Genomic DNA, 4,625 nt, shown 5'->3' with positions numbered 1-4,625 from the left:
ACTGTACTCCACAGATTCATTTTGAATAGCAAGAGGTTAGGGCCTTTTAGGGAGGCAGGTATTCCAGAACAGGGGAGAGAGGTAGGGGGATGGGTTGTTGTTAAGCATATGTGGGGCCAATGTTAGAGTGGATATCACTGCAGAGGTTTAGTTGTGAAGTGAAGTACAACACTGCTTTAGTGAGCTTACTTAGGAGTTTTTTATACCTGAGTACTGAAAGAGAATTTGTAAGAAGTTGGATGCATTTGTATGAGAAGTAGCCTGCGTAGGTTGTGTTAGAAATTGGGGCAATTTTGTAGTTAGTGTGTGAAGTTGGATGGGGTTGAGGATTTGTTACAGTGTGGCAGGAGAAATTGTTATGCAGTTGATTTTGATAGCATGTTAGGTGGTAGACAAGTGAAAGTAGGGTGAAACTCATAGAGTATGACATAATGTTTTGTTGTTTATTATAGAGTGAGGTACAGATTGTAAAGGAGGAGAATGAAATGATGTGGTATGGGGAGAAGTAGCAGTGATAAGGTTATATAGGAATGATGGGTGTGTAGGTTAGAGTAGCAGAAGTAGAAAGGACTGCTTATAGTGTGTTTTTGGAAGGAAAGAAGATATAAAAGTAAGCAGATGTGGACTGGTATTGGGTGCGTGTGGGTAATATGGAGTGGATAATGCAGGAGGTGGGCTGGTAGAGGTAACAGATGAGATAGGTTAGAAAGTAGTTGAGATAGATGTCAGTATTCTGCCAATGAGGTATAGTGTGGTACTGTGGTTAGTAGGAAATAATTGGTTATAGTATGAGTGATGGCTGGAAGTAGGAGGTAATGACTGATAAAAGATATTGTGAGACAGATGTGGGTGTGGAAAGTCTATGGTGGTGTTTGATTGGTTGAGTGTAAATTGGAGGGAGTGGTTAGTTAGAGATAAGAGTAGGTGTACTGGGGTGGTTGGGAAATGGTGGTAGGGTAGAAGAGTGGAGTGAGGCCAAGCATAGTGAAGGCAAATGGAGTGGGCTGCACCAGACCATCATGGGGGACCGAGCATAGAAAACAATTAGTCAGTAAAGTTGTAAGTAATGACAAGTTGATTATGGGCAAACGTTTTGCCAGGAGAAGAGAAGAATGCATAAGAAGGTGATGTATTCAAGGGAAGGGAATGGTAGGATGTGCACTCTGCTTCTGATGAAATATTGTTAGTGGCTAGAAAACTTAAGCAAACTTCTGAAGCCCAGATCTATGGGACAAATGAGCGGAGGATAGTGAGTACTAGGATACATGGAGTGGGAGAATATGGGTACAACTAGTGCTCAGGACAGTAGTACAGTATTGAAGGTGATGTAGAAAATGTAATTACACTGAATGGGACTAGCTCTTGATAACAGAAAACAGAAAACACAAGACCAAGATGAAGGAATAACAGAATAGGGATTAATGGTGGGATACAGCAGCTACATGGGAACCATAGAGAAGATAAGAGGTTGGAGTACAACAGGAGTTCAGCTATATAACCTTATCACTGCTACTTCTCCCTATACAGAATCATTTCATTCTCTTCCTTTGTAATGTCTTGCAGCCATTCACAAATAGGTGTATTGCACTAAAGATATTTAAATGATTAACATACATACATAAAGGATGACTTATTGCAGAACCATTGTGTCTGTTTTGAGAGGAATGTTACAGTTTCAGATTAAACTGAGGAAGGGCTTGTGATCTGCTTTGTTTAACTGGCCAGATTGTATAACCTTAGTCTTCATTTCAAATTCACATACAATCTGCATAAAACCTGTACACCACTGGGCCCAGTACTGAAGGTGGAGAACAGTTAGTGGAAGGGTGATCACAATGTATAATTTGGAGTGTTAAAGCAGAGACATAACTCAATGGAATATTGCAGGGTTGTAAAAATAGAAATGAGGCTGAAATTCAAATTACTTTGTTAGTAGAGACTGATTTTACTTCACATGCAGAAATACAGAAACAGTCACCAGTCACCAAACAATTCAAAGGAGTTTTTCCAGCATGCCCAGTTTTTGTATTCAAAAATAAACAATTCACAAGTTTCCTTGAGTTGAAGGATAAAGACCTGGCTATGATGCAGGTGATCTAGGTTCAACTAACAGCTTGGGCATCTGCAGGAGCTTACTAGGGATGGATGTGAGTCACTGTCAATGCCAGGTTGATCGTCCTGGAGGTAGAGATATGGTTCTTCATCACTACTTGGATGACATGTACTGGACTTACTGGGTGCTTCATTCATGGCGCATGCCATGCCATGCTCCATGAAGCATACCCTGCCATTGTACAAGATACAGGGACCAGAGGAATAGTGTGTGGAGGTATGCTTTTCACCACGCAGCACAAAGCAAATCTCAGGGAGTTGCCAAACAGAGTAAATTGTGCCACTAGGGGAAGATAGTCTACCCCATAAGACCAGCAAGATAGCCTACTCCCAATCATACAGCTTCCTCTGCTTGAAGGAACAAATAGACTCAGGGTTTTCCAAGCAGGAATGAATGGACCCTATGGCATATGCACAAATCGCAGTAGAATGAATGGGACAATTGAATGAAGATAGAGAAGTCATCAACAAAAGCCTATCAGGATGCAGAAAAACTAGATAATAATTAATTCACTCAGTTCATATAGGATATAATAACTTTCAATGTAGCGATATACTAAATAAATACTTAAATCTAAGACAGTTGTGTAGTAGCAACTGTTAGCAAATATGCTTTAACCAGAATAAAAAACAAAATTTGCACTACATTCTTGATGTGTTAAATTCTAATAACACACTTTGCCCTTTTTTATTTATAAGGAATTTTATATTTTAAATAAAAAAATGAAGCACAAAACTGCAATCAAAGCTATGAAATTCACTTGTCCTGCACAAAACGAATATCCAGAATAAAATGCAAAACACCAGGACTTGGAGAAAGCTGTAGGATCCAGTATAAAAACTTTAATAGACACAAGTGCTTTTGTGGGCAACCCCACTTCTTCAGATGTCAGTACAAATTAAAACAAATCCTTCACTTATATACACACTCCCCCCTTAAAACACATGACTAAAAACAACCAATCACTATTAACTTAGAACAAAACACCTCAGAATACATGCTTATAGATGCCAGCATATAATAAAAATACAAATAATTCATGGAACATGAGCATAAATAGTTCATCAGTACTTCTACCTAAAAAGCTGCCTGGATTTTAACTTACGGCGTAGGGGTGGGTTTATATTAGAAGACTGACTGTTTAGGTGAGTGAACACCTAAACATCGATCTGCTAATGTCAAAAGCAAACAACGGCGAATGGCCAATTTAACGCAGGGAAAGATTTCCCTTGGCCATTTGGCAGAGTTTGCTATTTCCCTATTGTTGAGCGATCTCAGAGTTGGCATATTTATTAGGGGGTGGGGGGGCACAGGCCCCCCTATCGGGGGGTGTGGGGGCCAAGCCCCCACTTAATTTAGATATAAAGTAATGTTTTTTGTGTTGTGGCCGAGGGACGCGTTTCCCTGGGACATTTGACATTGTGTGGTTCGATATTAGAAGATCGATGTTTAGGTGTTTGATCACCTAAGTGTTTGGTCTTCTAATATAGACCCGTAGGGTATATATTCATGATTAGAAGGCTAGATACAGCTGTCTCCAAGTCCTGGTGCTTTTACATCACATTTTAGGTAAAATTTATAATGAAAAGGGGAAACAAATTTAATTTTACATATAAACAAATGATTTCCTTAACAAAGTCTTTAAAATGGTCTAACAAAGTTTAAAAAATATGTTAAATTATACAACGATAATCAAAAACAACCAAGAAAATTATGCAGTTAGAAAAAAAACATCCAATTAAGCTTGGTATTCAAATCTGTAAGTTTTTAAAGTTCTAAACTTCAGTAAGAGTAAACATACCCCGGGATTCATGAAGCTCGGCCGCAAGGCCGGCGTAAGGCCTGTGCCGGCGGTGCAGTGAATAGCCGGCGCAGTAGCGCCATATACATATTAATGAGAGTGCACCGGAATCACAGACACGTGCGTAGTGTACGTGAGCGAGCCCAGGTAGGATGCGTCTGGAGGCGTGTCTAAGCCGGCATGAGGTGAGCAACCTAATGTGCTGACAGCCACGGTCCGCCCACAATAGTAATGGCAGCAGCCAGGTCCCGTGCAGAATGAAACGCACGTACAGTATGCAACATAGTACCCGTCCCAAATTAACGGAGAAGCAAATACAAGCCATGAAGGCATAAGTGTACCCGTCCAAGGAGCAAAGGATACGCATAAGACCGCGTTCGTCCCGCAATGCACCGTCAGTGTTTACACTCAGAGAAGGTGTACAGTCGCGATGTCAGCGCCGCACCGACATAGGAGCAGCGATTAAAGGTCACCACCTGTCCCACTTTGGTTGGGGCAGTCTCTCCATGGCCAGTTGTGTCCCGAAAAAACGTATTAGAAATGGCTGATGTGCTACGATTGTAGGACACAATGATATCCCGTATTTAATGTAATGGTAGCATGAATTGGTTATTTCTGTAACAGAAATACCTAAATGACACAAGAAACAGAATAAGCAAGCAAATTGCCACAACAATAAGCTTATATTTAGGCAAACAAGTGACCGTTGTA

The sequence above is a fragment of the Protopterus annectens genome, chromosome 2.part1 (assembly GCF_019279795.1).
Source record: "Protopterus annectens isolate FY-2018-M chromosome 2.part1, PAN1.0, whole genome shotgun sequence".
Classification (NCBI taxonomy): Eukaryota; Metazoa; Chordata; order Ceratodontiformes; family Protopteridae; genus Protopterus; species Protopterus annectens.
Note: the sequence above shows the minus strand (reverse complement) of the source record.